The sequence below is a fragment of the Bos indicus genome, chromosome 22, assembly GCF_029378745.1.
Source record: "Bos indicus isolate NIAB-ARS_2022 breed Sahiwal x Tharparkar chromosome 22, NIAB-ARS_B.indTharparkar_mat_pri_1.0, whole genome shotgun sequence".
In the NCBI taxonomy this organism is placed as follows: domain Eukaryota; kingdom Metazoa; phylum Chordata; class Mammalia; order Artiodactyla; family Bovidae; genus Bos; species Bos indicus.
Genome location: NC_091781.1, coordinates 37,604,373 through 37,626,413, shown reverse-complemented (window position 1 = coordinate 37,626,413; position 22,041 = coordinate 37,604,373). Strand labels below are relative to the sequence as shown.

Here is a 22,041-nt window from a genome sequence, read left to right as displayed (position 1 = left end):
GTGAGACGAAGTATGTAAAATAGACGTTTCCAACTGAGTTAGGTGCTTCTTTTCCTTCTGAAAATTAAATACAGCCTCAGGAGTCCCTTCACTGTAAGTGGGGTGATCAGTGATGTGGGTAGACGAGTGGGGGAGTGAGACAAGGAATGGAAGATAGCAGATGAGGGGTGTGTTACCAAGCAGATATCACTATGACAGTGGAACTCGGTGCTGCTGGGGGGCCATGGGAGACCATGTCACAGGTACTTCAGTCATCCCGGCTGCGGTGAGGAAGCTGGAGTGTCCACCCACAGGCTCCCTGTCTGGCACTGATTGAGAGCCCCTCCTGAGACATTAGCTTGATGGTGCTGTCGGCTTGTTCAGGGCCAAGTGAGCTCCCACAGCCAGGAAAAAACCCTCAGGCAGAGACTGTAGACACTCACAACAGTCAGGATTGTTCTGTGTGTAGAGATGACTGCTGAGAAATGATGGGGGGCAGGGGAAGGAGGTCAGGTACCGAGAGCATCTGCTCCTATGTTGAATGAAGAATTGGATTCTAATACACGTAAAGAAGCAAACAATAGAAATTTCAAATTTGTTGTGTTTTTTATTTCATTAGAAGTTCAGAATATCTAGATAAATCCCAAGTCTATTTCATTTTTGAACCAATATAGTTCCTTGTTGGGAGGCCTTTTTCAAGATCCCAGAGCAGAATGACTTGGTAAAAAAGAGCTGGTGATGCCTCCCGGTCACCCTTATATTCTTCACTGGAGGTAAAGTGAGGCAACCTATGTTCAGATCCCCAGTGCACCCCACACTAACCCTGGCATAGTCACTCATCCCACCAAACCTCAGTTTCTTTATCTGTGAAATGGGTATGATGTCTGCATGCCTTCTAACTCTGAACAATGGTTACTCAAATCCGCTTTACCTGCCTTCACTAATCAAGGTCGTTGTTAGACTTGCATGCCCTCCAAATAGCACATAGCCTAAACAGTGTTTGCCTGAGTTATTTTCCAAAAACTTGGAGTCAGCTATGTCTAATTTCAGTTGAACTGGTTAAGACTGGATAGGACCACTGACCCTCCAACTGGGCATGTAGCAGTGCCCACTCCATGCGTGACCTTTTGGCATCAGAGGGCTGATGTGCCTCGTTCTAAGTGCCTCTGATTGCCTGTGCAGAGGCCTGTGCAGAATGAGGATTCCTGCAGTTTCCCAATCGCTTTTCCCCACGCCGCACCTCAGATCCCACCCTGCTGCTTCATTCCTCGTCCCATAAATGCCGTCCTCCTCCCAGCTCCTTGCCTTCCAGTGGGATGGGGGTGGAGATTTGTTCTCTGGTCTCCACCCATGGTCACTTTACAAAAAGTATCTCTGCCACGAACATCAGCATCTCACAATTTTTGCTTGCTGAGCATCAGGCAAAATGAACCTGGCTCAGCAACATCTCTCTCTGACTGTAAAGCTGTTTTCACAAGCCCTGACTTCCTGTGGTACAGCTAGGAATCTAAAGATAACTGAGATAAAGTCCTTGTTTGAAAAGTTCTTCCTATCTAGTAGAGAAGACAAGTAAGTAGGGATTACAATACAGTGGGAATGGTGTTATAGCAAAGGCAATTGCCTAAGGCTAAGAGAGCAACAGAAAGAAATAGGCTGGGGAAAAAAGAGATTACACAAGCTTGATCCCAGTGGTAGTCATGCAAACGTCCCTTGCTGACAGACCTCCACTAGAGGGAGGGTAGCTGACCGAGGGCTGCAGCTGCTGCTGCTCTGAAACCCATCCCAGCACAGAAACCAAGGCCACGCTCCCCGGCCTTTGACTCCCCACGACCACTGAGTCTTTCTCAGACAAGGTGGCTGTTCAGTTGCTTCCATTCAGCCTTCTCTCCCTGTCTCTTTGCTTTGTGGTCAGACATCTCTCCCAATTTTTTCCAGCTTCTCCCCATTTCTTTTCATTTGGACATTTCTCCTTACAAAAAAAAAAAAAAAATATATATATATATATATATATTGAATATTTAACTCTATATTCGCATCAGCTTCTTGGAGGACCCAAATTCATTGTCTTGAAGGATAAATAGGAGTAGAAAGGCAGTCAGAGGCAAGGGCATGAACACAGGCAAGGAGCCAAGAAACTTACAACTACAGGAAATGGAGACACATACAGAACCTGGTGGGGCAGGAGGGAAGGAGGTGGAAAGGGAAGTTCCTTCCCAAGTGTGTTCCCAAGAAGGGACTGACTAGGAGATCAGAGAGAAGACCACTGCTCAGAGGTCAGTGAGCAATTATTAGGGCATCCCCTGGATAGGGTGAAGTGATGGAGAAGAGAGAAGAGATAGATGCGCCTCCCCTGGATAGGGTGAAGTGATGGAGAAGAGAGAAGAGATAGATGCAAGGGATATGCACAAGGTAGAATTGTTATTAATAGAACTTGGACACTGAATACGGAGGGTGGCTGAAAATAAGGAGTTGAGGAAAATACCCAGATTTCTAGTGGGAGCAGCATAGTATATGGAAGCCACCAGTTCACTGAAAACAAACTCGTCAAGAAGCACACACACACACATGCAGTCATGAAGCTCTATGCCATTCACAGCTTGGAATTCATGTGAAATTTAAAAACTCAAATAAGCTGTCCTTCCCCAAAAGAAGCCCCTTAAATCCTCAAAAGCCATTGAAAGTGTCTCATGCAACACACATTGCTAGAAATGTGGTTTCATCAAATCAATCTGGCCAACCAGTCATGTCATGAAGAGCGCCGGGGACGTTGGAGGTCCCTGGAGTCTGGGTAGAGCTATGCCTCAACCATAAAAGGACGTGAAGCTTTGAGAGTCCTTGGTATACAGGTAGAAACTGAAGTCAGGAGGCTTTCAGTGGGTGAGCATGCTCTGAAAAGGAAGAGCAGGAGCCAGTTTATGAGTTTTTTATTGGTGCTATAACAAAGTACCACAGTCATGGTGGCTTACAGCAACATGAATGTATTGTAACCGTTGGTGTGAGGTCAGAAGTCCAAAACGGGCCTGACAAGGTTAATATCAAAGTGTGGGCAGAGATGCATTGTTTCTAGAAATTTTAGGGCTGCGGTCCCCAACTTTTTTGGCACCAGAGACCAGTTTCATGGAAGACGATTGTTCCGTGGAATGGGTTGCGGGGTAGGGATATGGTTTCAGGATGATAAAAGCACCCTGCACTTATTGTGCACTTATTTGTATTATTATTATTACATCAGCTCCACCTCTCATCATCGAGCATTAGATCCCAGGGGTTGGAGACCCCTGCTCTAGGTGAAAATCTGTCTGCGCCTTGCCTTTTCTTGCTTCTACAACTGCCTGATCCCTTAGCTCATGGCTGCTCCCCAGCACTCTCTGACTTACCTCTTTTTTTCACTCATCATAGTTTGTTCTCTGACTCTGACCTTCTTGCCGCCCTCTTTCACTCATAAGGACCCTTGTGATTTCATCTGTCCTGCTCAAATAATCCAGGAAAATCCCCCCATCTCCAGAACAGTAACATAATCACATCTGCAAAGACCCTTTTGCCATTAAGGTAATATATTCCAGGCTCTGAGGATTAGGCCGTGGATATTTTTGGAGAGCATTGTTCTTCCTCTCACAGCCAGGGACTAAATTCTGGAAAACATGACTATTTATGGAACAGACAAAACCCTGGAGCAAGTTGGATAAAGAACTAAAAGCACGGATAACTTCCAGGCAGCCAGTTACCAGTGATACTTTCAATTCCAATTTATCTCCTAGTTAAAGTTGCTGTGTTGAAAAGTAAGATTTAGTGTTTCTTGTTTGTTTGTTTTTCCTCTATCTCTCTATTCCTGCCTGTGATCTCCTTCAACAACTCAAAAGTAAAAAGCTCTTTGGGGTAGAATATAAGCCCTTCAGATAGCACTCAGGTATGCACAGTAAGTGTTACAGGCCCAGAGTACGATCATCATTATTATTATTGGTATTATTATTACTATTTGCTTATTTATTTATTTGGCTGTGCTGGGTCTTAGTTGCAGCATGCTAGATCTTTTCGTTGTGGCACATGGGATCTAATTCCCTGACCAGAGATCAAACCCAGGCCCTCTACATTAGGAGCACAGAGTCTTAATCACTGGACCACCAGGGAAGTCCCTCTCATTATTTTGAGGCTACTCCTCACCAAAGGGAAATAGGCCTCTTCTGAGAAGGGCTGGTTCCATTCATTGGAAGGACTGTGGCTTTATGGGATTACTCCTGATTGTGGGGTAAATCTGAGCTCTCCCTAGACCCCCAGAAGCCCGTGAAGCTCCTAGCTCAGTTCCTCTCTGCCTTTGAGAGGTCACTTCTCCATCTCTGATGATGCAATGGCCCTACGGCAAAGGCAAAATGTCACACCCTCCTTCTGACTCAGGGTTGAAATAAACAGCCTCTCACTAACTGTTTGCTTGGAAGATGCAGTGTTAAAGGGTCACCCTGCATTTTCTCCTCTCCCAGCCTCAAGTAGGATATCTGGCCCTCGGGATTCCCTTGCCTTAAGAATTTTCTGTCACATATGACAGCATGATTCAACAATGTGATGATGCCAGAGATCATGGGTTGTCGTAGGTCAAATTCCCCAGAAGCAAACCCTGAGACAAGGATTCGTCTGCAAGTGAGGTACTAAGGTAGTGCTCCCAGGAGCGCTGGGGGAGGGAACAGGGAAAGCGAGAGAGGAAAGAGAAAAGGCTAATTAGGCTGCAGTATCGCGCAAAGGTGCAGCCTCAGTCTGATCCCTCAGGAAGCCCCAGAGGGCAGAATACACCTTAGAGTCTATCCTGCTAAAAGCAGGGGAGCTGGGCATCCCTAAAGCAGCACTATTGGGGCACTGACTATGGGCGACCTCTACTTCCAGCTCTGCGCACATCCCCTGAGCAGAAACAGAGCCCAGCACAGAGGAGGTGTGATTCTATCATGTGACACCAAGCTGCTAACTAGCCTCTCAGCCTAAAAGTTCAGGAACACTCAGCACTCTACAAACCCAGAGAATCTGGAGGGCTTTCAGGGGATAACAAATTCTTCTCCTACTAGACTAAACTTGTGACAAATCTAATTGAATGCAGGGAGCTGCCTGATAGTTTGTGATTTGCCCAGGATGAACAGCTCTGCTTGTCTTCATTTCAGAAAGCATCACTTCTTGCCTGTGACACATGGCCCTAGAGAATGCGAATTCTTTCCCCAGAAAATCAGCAAAATCTAATTTCCAAAATATTTCCTACAATCCTCCAACACACAAGCTCAGCCAAATGAAATTAAATTCTACCTTTTCTTGAAGTTGAGTCTTTTTTTTCAGTGTGAGCAAGAGAGTCATGTTTCATTTCAAATCCCCAAACACTGAGGCTATTGATCTTGTTAAATGTGAAGATTAATATTTCTGAAGTGTCTACATGGAGGGAAATATCCAGACAATTACAAGTAACATCCAATAAAGAAACATAATAAATATTGAACAAGTTGAAGGAATTACCAATACAGGAGAAGAGTTAGATCAGAATGTGTGTATGTTTGTGTGGAGAGAGACAGAGACAGAGCAATTACTACTTACTACTCTCTCTCAACTTATGTTTTTATCAGGACAAGGTCGAGTCCAGTCCTAGCCCCAGAATTTGTACTTCTCTTTCTAGTCTCTTCTATTAAAACTTAAAATTCAAACATATGATGAGAATAAGGATGGAACACCTGCATTTTCAGTGAAAACCATGGCCCTAGGAACAAGCAATGTGTTATCAAGAAGGAAGATCTTCATTCTAGAATATATACAGAATAAGAAATAGGCAAAATCAGATTAGAACTGATGATGTTCATACCCTCTGAAATGTAGCAGGTACCCAGGAAGGGAAGGAGGATGAGGTGTGGGAGATGATGGAGCAGAACAAGGCCAGGAGCCTGGAAGATGGAGAAACTTGTGGAGCCAGAGTTGGTACCCAAGCCATGGATGCCCTGCCTCCTGTGACTGGCAGCCAAACATGACTATTAACTCAGATAGATCTTGATTCCACTTTAGAGAAATCTGGAAATGTTACACATGGTTAAGAAAGAAGTTCATGTGACTTAAAAGGTTAAACATAGGCATACAAAAAAGTATCGATAGATTTGTTGTTCAGTCGCTGAGTCATGTCTGGCTCTTGAAACCCCATGGACTATAACCGTACAGGCTCCTCTGTCCATGAGATTATCCAGGCAGGAATACTGGAGTGGGTAGCCATTCCCTTCTCTAGGGGGTCTTCCCAACCCAGGGATCAAACCCATGTCTCCTGCATTGGCAGGCAGATTCCTTTACCACTGAGCCACCAGGGAAACCCAAGGTTAGAAACAGGCATATGAAAAACATCAATAGAGTAACAAATTTATTCAATCTGCCAAAGAGAAAAGTCATGGAAGATTATGCCAAATTGCTCTGTTTTTCAAAGAGGTGAGACAAAATTCCAATCCTACAAAAAATGAGATGTCCTCACATACCTGGATACAAAATACTTTCATTTTTACTGAAAGTAGCCCGTACATTATTTTATATTGAGATGGCTGGATGGCATCACCAACTCGATGGACGTGAGTTTGGGTGAACTCCGGGAGCTGGCGATGGACAGGGAGGGTTGGCGTGCTGCAGTTCACGGGGTTGCAGAGAGTTGGACACGACTGAGTGACTGACCTGACTGAACTGAACTAACATGCGTTAACAAATAGCAGCCCTATCAGTTACGTTCTGTTATTACCTCCTCTTTATAAGTGAAAATCAAGGCTCTGAAATGATGCTTCTCGCTAGACTGTTTGAATTTAAATCTAAATTTAAAATAAAAACTCACTTTCTCAGTCGCACGTACCAACAGACAACACAGGTCTAGTGGCCACCACACTGAACAGCACAGATCTAGAATATTTTCATCACTACAGAAAGGTCCAATCACTGAAAGTGCCCTAATGGGTGAAGTAATTTACCCAAGATTTTATGACTGTTGAGAACTTGAGGAGGATCCCAGGTTCCACCTTACAGAGTGTGCATCCTCTCCTGAGGCAGTACATTAGGTTCCTATTGCTGTTGTAACAGATTATTGCAACTTAGTGGCTTCTACCACACAAATGTATTTCCTTACAGTTCTGGAGGTCACACATCTGAAATGGGCCTCACTAGGCTGTGTCTCTTCTTGAAGCTCCCAGGAAGAATGCATTTTATTGCCTTTTCCTGCTTCTACAGGCTATTCTGTCCCTCAGCCAGCATCTCCTTTCTCCATCTTCAAAGACAGAAATGTCAGTCTGAGCCCACCCTGGCTGCCTCCCACTGCCCTCCCTCTAGCTCTCCCTCTTCTGCCTCTCTCTCTCCTCCACTCATAAGAACATGTGATTACACTGGGCCAACCCAGACAATCCAAGATGATATCTCCTTGTTGTGGTGGTTTAGTCGCTCAGTTGTGTCCGACTCTTCACAATCCCATGAACTGCAGCACGGCGGGCTTCCCTGTCCTTCACTATCGCCCAGTTTTTGCTCAAACTCATGCCCATTACATTTAACCCATGTCCTTTTCAGGATTTTTTTTGGGAGTAGGCAAAGCATCCAGCCAGGGGCTTTCAGAGGACAGAATCACAACAATGCCAAGGACACTATGACAGAGATAAATGGACTTAAAAGAAATCTGGGACCCTCCAAGGAGGACAGATGAAAAATAAAACCGCATTTTCCCAGTGTGATGTATCTAAAGTCATTTATGATAAGACATTTCAGGGCAAACAGGCCACATCAGAGGTGCAAATCTCTCAGGGAAATTCAACCACCAAAGAGGACGACAGTGTTTCTGTCCAGCAAAGCCTTTAAACGCCAGCCAACTGCTTCATCTGTGGCTAAACGTGAGAGGGGAAAATTGCTTTGTAGCTTTTTAGACTAAAATACTACTGAGTACACATAGAGTCATGGTTTTTTGACTCTTTATTGATGATTTAAAGGATTTTCAAGGGGTGATTTTGACCTACACAGTTTCTGCCTTATGTGCCAACTTTAAACCCTAACTCCCACGTAAGATACAACTCTCCTCTTAAGTCTTTTAGCACCTGCGGGCTCAAGAATCATTCATATTACATGAGTTTCTTGAAAGGCTCTCTGATTCTAATCAAAACTGGTCCCACTAAATCCTAGTGCTCATGTTTGCTTTTAAACAACTCACACCTTGCTGTAAAGTGTAGGAGCTCTCCCCCATCTCATTTGGGGCACCGGGAGCACCGGCCCCAAGGAGCTTAGGGTCAGATGGGCTTTGCAGTTAATTATTAAAGCAGCAATTATACAAGTAAGAAGAGTGAAATTGGAAATGAATCCAGCAGCTGATGGTGGGTTGAGTTTAAGAGGACTGAGAGTCACAGACACAACAATCAACCCAGGGTTTACATAACCAAATGACAAGTAGCATCATGTGCTTTAGGAAATAACTAAATGGACCTTTCTCTGGATTATTTCCATCTTTGTATCAAAAGAGTGATTGTACTTCTAAAACACTGCCTGGGTTCTGGGAGAGAGAGGATGACCCTAGAAGGAGGAAGACCTCGGCTTCAGACAAATCTTTCAGTCCAGCACCTGGGAGACCTTGGCGAATGACTTCATTTTCTTATACAGAAAGAGAAGAGTCTTCTCACAGTGTGTTCCATGAAACACCACTTGTGAACAGTGTTCCATTTTGTAAAAAGATTCTGCAGTCAAGTAAGTCCAGCTTGGCAAGTTTCCCTTGCCCTATACCCCCTCTTGGAAATTTACAGTGTACGTGAGCAAATTAAAGTCTCTTGAGAAGTCCTATAGTAAAGAAACTCTGCTTGAATTCAATCTGTCCCGAACATTCTTGAGCATAGAATAATATTTTTCGTAAAATATGAAAGTGTGTTCCAAGGAACCCACATTGAGAGAACTCAGAAATTTCATGTAAACTCTGACAGAGTAAAAGCAGGTCTACTCGTGCACACTGCTCCTGGTACAGAGTAAACTGCTGCTGCTGCTGGGGCTAAGTCGCTTCAGTCATGTCCGACTCTGTGCGACCCCATAGACGGCAGCCCATCAGGCTCCGCCGTCCCTGGGATTCTCCAGGCAAGAACACTGGAGTGGGTTGCCATTTCCTTCTCCAATGCAGGAAAGTGAAAAGTGAAAGTGACGTCGCTCAGTCGTGTCCGACTCCTCGAGACCCCGTGGACTGCAGCCCACCAGGCTCCTCTGTCCATGGGATTTTCCAGGCAAGAGTACTGGAGTCGGGTGCCATTGCCTTCAACAGAGTAAACTAGGGGCTGCCAAACTGTGGCCAGTTTGCCAAATCTAGTCCATGAGCTACGTATGTTTTCACATTTTAAGTGACTGAAAAAAATTAAAAGAAGTGAAAATTATATGAAATTCAAATTCAGCATTCTGAATTTTAAAGTATAGCCATACCCACCTGTTTATGTATCTTCTATAACTGCTTTTGAACTACAGTGGCAGAGTTGAAGAGTTGTGCCAAAGACTGCAATGGCCTGCAAAGCTTACCTCCCTCTCTGGCCCCTATGGTACTGATTCCCAACCTTTTAGGCACCAGGGAACAGTTTTGTGGAAGACAGTTTTTCCACAGACCAGGGTGGTGGGGGTGGGGGGGGGTGGTGGTGGTGGTTTCAGGATTATTTAAGCACAAAACATTTATTGTGCACACTTATTTCTATTATTATTAAATCACCTACACCTCAGATCATCAGACATTAGATCCCAGAGGTTGGGGATCCCTGCTTTACAAGAAACGTGTGCAAAGCTCTGCAGTAGACAATTAAATTGTGCAAATGAACTAAAGTCTATTCTTGCCGTTCTCCATACAAGCTGCCTCATTTTCTGGGGAGAAGATTAAAGTTATAACAAGCTTTAGAATGAGATCTTCATTTTTTTTAAATAGTCTTAATTATCTTTTTTTCTGGTCTCTGCTATAGCTTAGCAATGACTTGAGCTGAGCCACCACCACTCAGATTCCAGGTCTTTCCATCACTCAAATTGTCTGTAGTTTGCTTCACACGAGTCTTTTCCACATAATAGTTATATTCAGGTGGCCGATTCAGGAAAAAGATGAGGAAAGAAGGAACATAGAATTTAAAGTCTGGGTGACTTTGGCTGGGATATTACTATTTGCAAAAGCATCACCCACCGTTTTTGTGGGGAGGAGAAAGGGCTGAACATGGGCAAATGGAGGGGGGATAGGAAGGGGCACTTTGCACTTATTTGTAAACATTCTGGTGAAGGACAGTGGAAGTCAGCCTCGGAGAAGACAGGAAACACGGATTCAACCCAAGAAGCACCTCGGGCACTGGAGTCATTCAGACCATGATTTGAATTCTGGCCCTGACACTTAGTTACCATGCTGCCACGCTCCACCCTAGGCAACAAGCTTAACTCACGGAGAAAATGGACAGGATAGAGTCACGGTGAGAATTAAGTAAGACGTTTTTTATTTAACAACCACCGTTGCAAGAATAGGGTCTCTTAATCCTCACCACAACCCTGAGGAAGGAACTATTGTTGTCATTCCTATTTCACAGGTGGGAAGACAGACACACGTCACATGGCAGAGCTTGGCTTTCAACCCAGGAAGTCTGGTTATAGCTTCTTTGCTCATGCTCAGTGGACACCACTGACAGGCACATGGTAAACATTTGATGAATGTCAGTTTTAAAATGCCTCTTAAAATGAAAAAAAAAAAAAAAACTTGTTATTAGCCTGCCGTTTCTCAATATGTGTATGGACTTCCCGGGTGACACTAGGGTACAAACCTGCCTGCCAACGCAGGACACGTAAGAGATGCCAGTTCAATCCCTGGGTCGGGAAGATCCGCTAGAGGAGGAAACAGCAATCCATGCCAGTATTCTTGCCTGGAGAATCCCATGGACAAAGGAGCTTGGTGGGCTACAGTCCAGTCCATAGGGTCACAAAGAGCTGGATGTGACTAAAGCAACTGATCACACACATATGAAGAGCAGGGGCCTCTAGAGGTAGACCAACCTATGTTCTGAGTCTTGGCCCACCAGTAACTAACAGCATTCAGTGAATACTTATGGGAAGATGAAGCCTGTTACTTAACAGAGAACATGAAAATTTGGGGGTGCAGTAACATGCTGAAATCTGAAGGAAATCTCCACGATGATGGGAGTCATAGATATCATTTTAGAAGTTCTTACAGCATATTTTTAAAAAGTGAAAAGCAGATAAAATTAATTGTACGAATATATTTTATTTAACCCTACATCCAAAATGTTACCATTTCAACATGTTATCAACATAAAAGAAAAATTATTGAAGATACACTTTAGATTTTTTTCGTGATAAGTCTTCAAAATCTTGTTTTTTCACAGCTACAGCACAACCCAGCTTGAACCCGCCACATCTCAACTTCAGTAGCAATGTGTGTCTCGTGGCCGTCGTCATAGACAGCTCAGCTGCAAGCAGTAAACTCCCTGAGGGCTCAGAACCACAGCCGCCTTCCTGCTGTATCCACAGCACCAGACTATGCTCGACTCAAAGGAAGCCAAGTATTTGATATTTAAAAAAAAATTTAAGGAATAATTGTACAGAAGAAAGGGAAGCCCAGAGAGAGGAAGGGATTGACTCCAAGATCATAGCACTAATTAATAGGAAACCAGTGCCAGCCCTCATCTGGAGCTGTACAGCCCCAGCACCTCCTGGAAACTGTAGGCATCACTTAGGCCAATCTTCCCCACTGGGTACGTATATGCTCCACAAGGTGAGCCCAGCACACTTTTCTCTAAAACTTGACCTTAAAAGACAGGAAGTTTGGTTTTGTGAGAGAAGTTTTCTTTCTATTCCCTTGTAAATCCTGTAGATGGATAGGTATTATGTAAGCGGCATTAACGTGCGAGGCACTGACTGCTGGAGATGGTATTTTGAAGTCCTCTGAACAGCTCTTATATTATCAGTGGAGATTTCCTTCAAGATTCAGCCTTCAATTTCTTCAGGCAAAGCTGCGAAGTGAGTCAGAGTTAACACTCCATCCCTAGGTTCAACTGGAAGGGCAGGGGAGGCAGAGGTGGGGAACCCGTGGGCAGGAGTGAGATGACAGAGAATGCAGTCAGAATAGCTCATAATCCTAACCCTTATTTATCCCTCCAAAAATCAGAATTAGCGTCCTCCTAAGAAAAATCTCCCTCCCTCGGAAATTTTCATTGTAAATGAAAGGACAGTAATCACCAAAAAAGAAAAAAGAAAGAGTGGAGATGCAGAAAATATTGGCTCAGCCTTTATTTATAAGCAGAACAAAGAGAGTTACATGATATCACAATATCCTATTTTCATTATGAAATTCATGTTTTATCCATTTATAAGAAAGCGATCTGGAAGATTACTTTTCAAAATCTTAATTACAGTTATCACTAGTAGTAAAATTACAAGTGATGTTTCTTTACTCTTGGTTGATCTATAATTTTTAATTTCCTTCAGTGGATGTTTAGTATTTGGGTAAGAGTGAAAAAAATGAAAACTTAAATAAGTTTATGCACATATACATACATTCACCTATGATTTCAAATGTTTCAACAATATTTAGGTGATAATAACTTTTGGAGGTTCCCATGAAACCCATATTTTTAGTTTTTAAGTAAATGATTTTGCCCTTCTCATGCTCAAATTAATCCTAGAGACAGAAAACCAACGATATCAAAGGGCCTTAGGAATGCAGCCTCCCTCAGTGTGTAAACAAACTGATACCCACCTACAGGCTACCTGGAGTGAGAGGCTATTCAAGGAACAGAGTGAGGGAGTCAGAGGCTGGGTCTGAGATTTGGCACAGCAGGCTTGTCTGAAATTCAACCTGTTAACTAGGAAACAGGGAAGTCACCCATCTTTCTTCTGGCTTGGTGATGACTTAATCAAAGAGCCGTTGCCCTCTCTTTCCTGAGAAAAGAACTCAGGTTGGCGATCAAGGCCCACAGAGAAGGAGTCATTTGAAACGTGCAGCAAAAGATGAGATGATTAGAGAGCATCACCGGCTCAATGGACATGAACTTGAGCAAACTCCGGAAGATAGTGGAGGACAGGGAAGCCCGGCGTGCTGCAGTCCATGGCATCACAAAGAGTTGGACACGACTGAGTGGCTGAACAACAACAAGGGTTTCATGTCCCTTATTTGGAGGCTGCTTCCTAAGGTAGAACTCTGAAACCAGTTCTCAACCAGGTAGACTGTGTTCCCTGGGAGCCATTTGGAAATGTCTGATGACACCTTCATCTGTCACAACTGATGGGAGGTGGCTATTGGTGGCATTTAGTGAGTGAAGCTAAGGATGCTGTTAAACATCTTACAAGCACGGGAAAGGCCCCTACAACAAAGAATTACCCAGCCCCTAACGTTAATAGTGCCACAATTGAGAAACCCTGTCTCAGAAAATGAAGGATGTTATTTGAATGCTTTGAAGGAAGGCATGAGTTTTTGCTGAAATGAATCAGATCAGCAATAACTAGCTGTATCCTCCATGTCCTGCAGGCCAAAGAAGGATTTGAACTTGTCTGTTTTTAAGGAATTATTGGAATGTTCTGAGTATCTTGATTGTATCACCAGTGAACACTGGCCTTAGAAAGGACAGGCACAGAAAATGGACTTAATTCCACATACCAGCTCTAATCTAGTGATGGCGACTGCCAAGTTGGGGTTTCTGGAAACAGACCCTGAAACCTTGAGAGTCTGGAGTATGAGATGTTTATTAGGGGTTGACATTTATGAGGAGAAGGGAAAGAAGCAGGATTAGGCAGAGGGAGAAAATAAAGCACAAAGCAAGCCTGAGAAAGCCTCAGCCAACTTCCAGTTGGAGATGAACAGTGCTCTGGAGCTGGCATTTTCCATCAGAGTTGACCAACAGAGCACTGGGATGGCTGGGCCTTGATGACCATACTGCCTTCCCTCCCCAGCCACTTACATGGCTCAGTCGCTAGGTGAAAGCTGTTCTGGGAAGAACTAGACTTCCAAGCAGGGGATACTCTGCAGCTGAAGCTAACCTCAAAGATGCTAACAGCTGGAGTGTCTGCTGACCAGACTCCCTGCAGGTGGATGGGAGATCCATCCAGAAAGAGAATCTGGATAGCGCATCTCCATGTCTGCCATGGAGTGCATCCATGCTCAACAAAAATGCAGTGCTGCAATCCATTAGTGATGTCTGCCATGATCCATGTGCAGAACAGCAGCATATCTGCCAAATACGTGAGACATATTAGTAATAGGGGCGATGGGAAAGGCCTATAATTGCAAATCATGGTGATACCCCAAAATACACTGGATGTGGAAGAAAACCCCAAAAAATGGAACCTGCCTGCTGTGTAGTTAACTATCAATTGGCCCGGATTGAAAAATTATTTTGGTTTCTGATAAGAAATCTCACCTCCCTCTGTTTATTCCACATGCACTTATTAAATACCCACTGTGCCAAGCATATTGCTTAATGCTAGAACACAACAGAGAAGAGCTAGCCATAAATAGTGGATGATTTTAACCCCTAAGTTGTCCGGCTTACACTTCTTGACTGCTGACTTTGGCTTTTATCCAATTAATTGTTTGTGCCATCAGCCCATGGGTTTCTTTAGTCTCTACAGCCTGAGCTAGGAGAGCCCAGCACTACTATAACAGGGCCTTTGGGATTTTTCCTGGCCCTCTTCACCAAGTCTCCACAAGCTTTTGACCTCTGAAGTCAGCTAAAAAGGTTTATTGTCATAGTGAAGTTATTTCTTGGACTAGATTAAAACAGCCCAGTTCTGTCTGGAAAGAAGAGAATGCATTGCTGGTAGGGAAGAGTTTAAGGATCCAGTATATTGTGTGATGATCTAGAAAGTTCACAAAGCTAAGAAAAATCACAGTACTACCGGTTAGTAATAGTTATTATAATAAACATACAATACAATTGAGGTCTTTTCCCAAACACTGTACATTAGTTTGTGTGTGTGTGTGGTCAGTCACTTAGTCATGTCCAATTCTTTGCACCCCCATGGACTGTAGCCTACCAGGCACCCCTGCCCATGGAATTTTCCAGGTAAGAACACTGGAGTGGGTTGCCATGCCCTCCAGGGGATCTTCCCGACCCAGGGATCAAACCCATGTCTCTTTTATCTTCTGTACTGGCAGATGGCTTCTTTATCACTAGCATCATTTTACTGATCATTTGATATAAATTGAATAGAGACTTCCATATTGACTTCTTCCAAAAGGATGAGTGAGAGAGAGAACTCAGCTGATAGTCTCTGCCTTTGAGCCTTACTTACATTCAGGCAGGTTGGTGAATATTAAAATACTATGCAACATGAAATAGGAACTGTTTAAATCTAATGCTATTTCTCACTACAGTAATCACAAATTAAATTTGTTTTCAATCCAACAGAGTGTCTGGACTGGCCCCATAACTGTGTGTACTAGTAAGCAATGTTTGCAATACATCAAGAACACAATAAAAATGTCAATTTTTCCTATTTAAAGACATCTATAGAGAGTCAAGATGATGAGCTAACAAAATGAGATGCTGTTAATTACATTTGTAGGTAATTTTAATCCAAAGGGATCATTTTGCTTTTTCCAACTGAAAGTAAATCATGTATTATAGATGAAGCATGTAATTTTGGAGCTGGATGGAATTTAAGGTAACAATGCTAAATGGAAGCTATTATGCAGCTGTTCTGATCCATAGCAGCTCCTTTATCAGCTGGTGAAAATATGCCCATTTATCTGAGGGGGCTCCTTAACGAGGGAAAAACTCCTGTTTTTTAATTATTTAAATTTCACACTGTCAGCTAGATTTCTTCTTTGCTTCAACACTGCTGCTGCTGCTGCTAAGTCGCTTCAGTCGTATCCGATTCTGTACGACCCCATAGACGGCAGCCCACCAGGCTCCCCCACCCTTGGGATTCTCCAGGCAAGAACACTGGAGTGGGTTGCCATTTCCTTCTCCAATGCATGAAAGTGAAAAGTGAAAGTGAAGTCGCTCAGTCGTGTCTGACACTTAGCGACCCCATGGACTGCAGCCCACCAGGCTCCTCGGTCCATGGGATTTTCCAGGCAAGAGTACTGGAGTGGGGTGCCATTGCCCACTTCAACACAGTAAGTCTAATAATTATTGTTGTGCCACAAAAGAAAGAGCTGTTCAGTAGTGAGTTCCCTGTGAGGAAGATAGCTAAACAGACCCAGGACCAACAATGGAAATACAGTGGGGGAAATTCTTCTTAATTAGTCTCTCAAATAAGGATTTCACTGGGACTATTTCAAGGGTGATTTATTTAATAAAGGGTTTGTCGGCCCCTTTAGCCATTCCCTTCTCCAGGGGATCTTCCCAACCCAGGGATTGAACCTGGGTCTTCTACATTGCGGGCAGATTCTTTACCATCTGAGCCCCCAGGGAAACCTTCTCTTGGGTCAGGGGCTATGAAACAGAACTTTGGTCATAGCCCCCTGTAGTCAAACAACATAAGTTCAGTATTTTTTTTAAGTCCAGTATTTTTAACTCTGAGGTTCTACAACTTCACCTTAATGCATTTATATCAGATCTCTCTTTTCCTGTTAAATGTTTTCTTTTTTTTTAAAACAACACACATTTGATGACTTTTTTAAAAAATAAAAATGTGAAAGCATCCCACCTCTTTCTGGAATCAGTAAGCTGTAGCTGTATAACAATCCAATGGCTTTGATCAACTCTCATTCACTGTTGCAGTTCTCATGTCTGAGGATGGATTAAAGGTTAGGCAATCTAGGCTGGCCTTAACAGGGCAGTTCTGCTCCTTTAACATAGGCTCATGCATCTGTAGAAGTGCTGGGGGTCTTGCTTGAGGCTGAGCTTGGGCCGGGTGGGGCAGCTACAGGTGGTGCGTGGGTAAGGCATGGAGGAAGTAACTGAAAGTCAGCCAAGATGTTCTCCCCTTCAAACCAGAAGAGAGCCACAGGACACACAGAGGTTCTGAAAGGGAAGATTTCAGTTTTGGAGCTAAAGCTCATTGGATACCCCCCACCCCCCACCACAAGAGAGAATGAGACATTAATCAATAATTAATTGATGGCATGTCAATCAATTAACATGCCATGTCTCCCTGACCCCCAAAGACCTATGGAAGCATTGACATGGTCTTAAGGAAGGTCCTCTGTCTCTGAACAAAGGAAGCCCTGTTGTCATGAAAGGTGTGAACATCTGCTTCAGCTGTACCATCAGCCTAGCCGGGAGAGAGAGCAGTGGCTCCACCACGGTCCCAGAAAATTCCATAGCAACTTGAACTCAGCCCCAAAGCAAATAGAGAAAAATGACAAGCCCAAGGGACCCAAGAGCCCCAGGAAACCAGGAACCTTAAGGAAGAAGATATATTCAGAGCATACCTCTCTGAAATAGACAATTGCAGCATAAGCAGATAATAAGGTGACTTGGGTTCCATGAATAATGCGCATGTGTGCACACCTGCCCTACACACACACACACACACACACACACACACACAAACCCCTTTCTGGAACTAAAAATATGATTTTGAAACTTTTACAATTCAGTAGATTAGCTGAAACTGAGTGGTCACTGGTGAGACCCAAGTGACCCAGAAGATCAAGTGAAAAAAAATCTCTGAAACAGCAGAGCAATAATTCAATGTGTTAGAAATCATGAGCGGAAAAGAAGGGATTAGCTGCTAAATCCTGGAGACCTCACAGAAGAATAATCAATTTCACAAGTAGAAAAAGGCAGACAGAAGAGCAACAATAATTATACAAATCAAGGAAGAAAATATCCCAGGCAATGAGAAAGTTTCAAGTTGATTGGAAGCCTAGTTTCAAGTTGATTGGAAAGAAAAGCCTCAGACTTCTTATAAAACTCCAGAATAAAGTATTAAAAAATGAAATGAACGTCCTAAGTTCTCACCACCAGATAATACCTACTTACATTATTAAAAAAATAAAAATAACATGTAGAAGGTTAGAAAATTCAGTGGTTCATAAAACTATAAAACTAAGACATTTCCTTCATCCTCTGCATTTCCTTCCCCCAGACTTTCTCTAAAACAAACAAACAAACACTGGAGTTCCCTGTGATTTGTCACTGCCCCCTAAAGTTTTGGGGCATCCCAGGCGGTGCTAGTGGTAAAGAATCTCCTGCCAGTGCAGGAGACGCAAGAGGCACAGGTTTGATTCCTGGAGCAGGAAGATCCCCTGGAGTAGGAAGTAGCAGCCCACCAACATATGTATCTATACAGGTGCTTAATTTCTATATATGTATGTTAATAAGAATTCTGTAATTTGCCCAACTTTATCACTTTATGTACCTTCCATATCAGTATAGGCCTATTTCTTTTTAACAGCCACAACATACATTCTGTAATATGAATTTGAATACAACATGGTTTTCCCAACCAATGCCTTTTGAATGGACACTTTGATATTATTTGCATTTCTCTTACACACAATGCTACCACCAGTTGCCATCTCAAAAAAATGTTTTGTAGATCTTTTTTAAGTGTATCTATAAGAAAATTCCAATCAGTAAAAACTACCAGGTCAAAGGCATCTGCATTTTTATTGATTAAAGGCTTTGAAACAATCCTGGCACACAGTAGGTACTCAAATGTTTTTTAAAGTATAATAGTCATACTGTTCACCAGAAAGAGTGTATCAATTTATATACACTGTATTAAAGACTTTTAAAATTATTGTCTTTTGTAGAATGATAACCCTCAAAGACATTTGTCCATGTTCTAATTTTCAGAACCTTTGAAGATGACCTTATTCGAAAAAAGTCTTTCCAGATGTGAGTAAGTTAAGGATCTAGAGACAGGAGATCAGCCTGGATTATCTGGCCAGGCCCTATATCCAATAACAAATGTGCTCAGAACAGTGAGTCTGGACAGAGTAGCACTAACATATGTTACTACCATGTATAAAATAGGTAGCTGGTAGGAAGCTGCTATATAGTAGTTCAGCTCGGTGCTCTGTGATGACTTAGAAGGGTTGGATGTGGGCGGTATGGGAGGCAGGCTCACAGGGAGGGGACATATGTATGCGTAGAGCTGGGTTCACATTGCTGTACAGCAGAAACAACACAACAGCGTAAAGCGATTATCCTCCAATTAAAAAAAGTGAGGCAGAAGGAAATTTGATAGATAACTAGAAGAGAAAGCAATATGAAGGCAGGCTCAGAGAGGAGAGAGCTGCAGCCACAAAGCTAGGAAGGCCAGGGCAGCCCTCAGAAGCTGGAAGAGGCAAGAAAATAATGTTCCTCTGGAGCCTCCAGAGGGAAGAGGGCACTGCCAGCACTTCAATTTTAAAATTGTAGCTTCCAGAACTGTGAGAGAATCAAGTTCTGTTGTTTTAAGCCACCATTTATTGGCAATTTGCTATGGAAGCCTTCAGCAAACTAATACAATCATTATTAAACCTCAGGAGAAAAGAACATCTCCAAGTTTGGAAGCAAGTTGATCTTGACCCAATAGAGATCTGGAACCCTCTGGTTCCAGAGTCGTTCCCCCTGAAAGCAGCCCTTTTTAGCTTCCTCCCAAACAACCCTCATCTTATGGTCACCACCTCGGACATTCTTTCTTGGCCATGTCTGAGTGGTAAACAGTTTGCCTACAGTGCAGGAGACCTGGGTTCGATCCCTGGGTCGGGAAGATCCCCAGGAGAAGGAAATGGCAACCCACTCCAGTATTCTTGCCTGGAAAATCTATGGACAAAGGAGCCTGGCAGGCTACAGTCCATAGGGTTGTCGAAGAGTCAGACACAACTTAGTGACCAAACAACAGCTACCAGTCTGAAACTGAAACCCAAAACAGCTCAACAGAAGAAAGTAAAGACTCATCTTGCCATGTTCCAATATTTCTTGGTTTGGGCAGAGACAGATTAAGTACTAATTGATCCATTCCAGACTTTGAAAAGGAAGTTTATAAAGGCGTCTTCTTTTTCTCTTCAAAAATGCAGGTGATGGCAGATAGAGACTCACATATCTACTTCCATCTGAGCATAATTGATCCAGTGAGAGCCTTGCTGGAGAGGGGACGGCATTTTCCCAGGCAATCTTTGGTCTCTCCCCTGGTGAAGAATTATCATGCCATCTGGAACAAGGCAATATATTCCTTTCACAGAAGTTGTGGAGCTAATTATCAACCAATTCCAACATAGACTGGCTTAGAAACATGCAATGACCATCTCTGTATTCCAAGTCACTCCTCTCAGAGCAGCCAATTTTGACTTAATGAAACGATTGCTATTTTATACTTAAATAGTGCTTACAGTTCAAAAAGAGCTGCCAAATGTAGAATCTCAACTGTTTTATGTTGTTTCTCACAACAGAACTATGAGATTGAAATGGGCCAGGAATGACAGTTTACATTTTCTAAAAGAAGAAAAGCAAATTTGTAAGAGGAGATGTGACTTGTCCAAGCTCCAGACTTCATATCCACTGGAGTCTTCCATACCAGCACCTCCTGAGGATCAACCCATTTGAGCTACGTAAGTAATTTATGAGCCTGTTTATCTTCAGGGACTCTCTCTTGTTGGGAAGTGAGGTATTCTTGTACTGAAAAGAAATCTTATGTGTGCACACGTGCAAAGGGGCATAAATACATATGAAGGCTGATATTTCTGATCATTCAAGCATCCATTATCCTCTGACTCAAATATGTATTAATTCTTTGCTCATGGGGGCTTCCCTGGTGGCTCAGATGGTAAAGAATCCATCTACAATGCAGGAGATCCAGGTTTGATCCCTAGGTGAGGAACATCCCCAGAGAAGGGACTGGCTACCCAATCCAGTATTCTTGCCTGGAGAATTCCATGGACACAGGAGCCTGGCAAGCTACAGTCCATGGGGTCTCAAAGAACTGGACATGACTGAGTGACTAACACTTTCTCTTTCTTTTGCTCTTGGTGTGCAGTGAGATTTGTTTTAAAACAGTTATCCCAACTTGAACTCTATTTTGGGTTAAGTGTGGATTTACCCTCTACCATCAACAATCTTTTCTTCTGTCACTGTGTCTTCTACAACTTTGGAGGATCATCAGAGAGTTCCTAGTATTTAAGAACTACCTGTCTAAGTGCATAGCTCTCAAATGCCTGGATGCCAACAGTTCTTTGGCAAGTTATTAATAAGTAAAGTTTTCAGATGGTCCTTCTCCAGAGTGCTATAAAAAGAAAATCAAAAGGAAGATCAATTGTGCTTTTTAAAAATGCTGAGAAAAATCCTGCATTTTTTATGACTTCAGAAACCAAGAAAGGATAATTCCCATTTCTTTTCCATAGTCATAGGAGAAACAAGTAATGTGAATTAAACACAAGAGATTTGAATTTATATATTCAAATGTATCTGTTCACCATGTATTTGTAGAGGCCCCACTGTGTGCCAAGCATATGCTGGAGCTAAGCAGTGAGCAAAACAAAGTCTCTAGTCATAACAAGTATATCTTCCACTGGGCAAAGTCAGACAATGAACATGTATCAGTTTAGTCTCTAATTTCAGCAAAACATACTCAGAGACTCAAGGTTGACACCACCCCACCTGCCCTCCACTGCTGCCCTCAGTCAGCACTGAACTGGATGAGTATAGAAGGTTATAAACACAGACACCAAAAAAGCAATCATTCAGAGACACAGGAGAATGCTGCCCTTGCATAGGAATATTTAAGAATGAAGACTCCTCAGAAGGATGGGCCTCTGGGAGGCAGTATGTGTTTGCCAAGGCCCCCTCCTGGTGCCTGGGGGTGCTTCTTCCACTTTCTCACACCTATTCTGCTGTTATTCTCATACACATTCCCAGAAACTGTGGGGAGAAGGACTGCAAACAGATAAAGTGAATCATAATGAACTCTCAAAGCATTTATTCTTCCCACAAAGTCTACTGAGCTTTTGCTCTATAGCCAACCTAGTGATGAGTTGCTCATCTTCTCAAGTTTTGCTTTGCTACCAAAAGGAGGATTGGAAGGAAAACGTGAAGCAGCATGTGATTCCATATGCATTAAACATTGCCTCTTTTGTGCAAGAGAGCACTTTATGGTGAAGGAACAATTCTTTATCTTGACTATGGTCATAGTTAGTTAAATCTATATTGGTGATTAAATGTCATAGAACTA

The 22,041-nt window shown here is 43.0% G+C and overlaps 1 protein-coding gene across 1 annotated transcript in view; it reads left to right on the top strand.

Annotated features, from left to right (window-relative positions):
* C22H3orf49 (chromosome 22 C3orf49 homolog) overlaps nt 1–22,041 on the top strand; it is a 144,702-nt gene that overhangs the window by 37,624 nt on the left and 85,037 nt on the right. The window contains 2 exon segments of the mRNA XM_070776391.1: nt 8,451–8,673; nt 11,322–20,425. The gene's annotated coding sequence lies outside the window, so the exon portion shown is untranslated.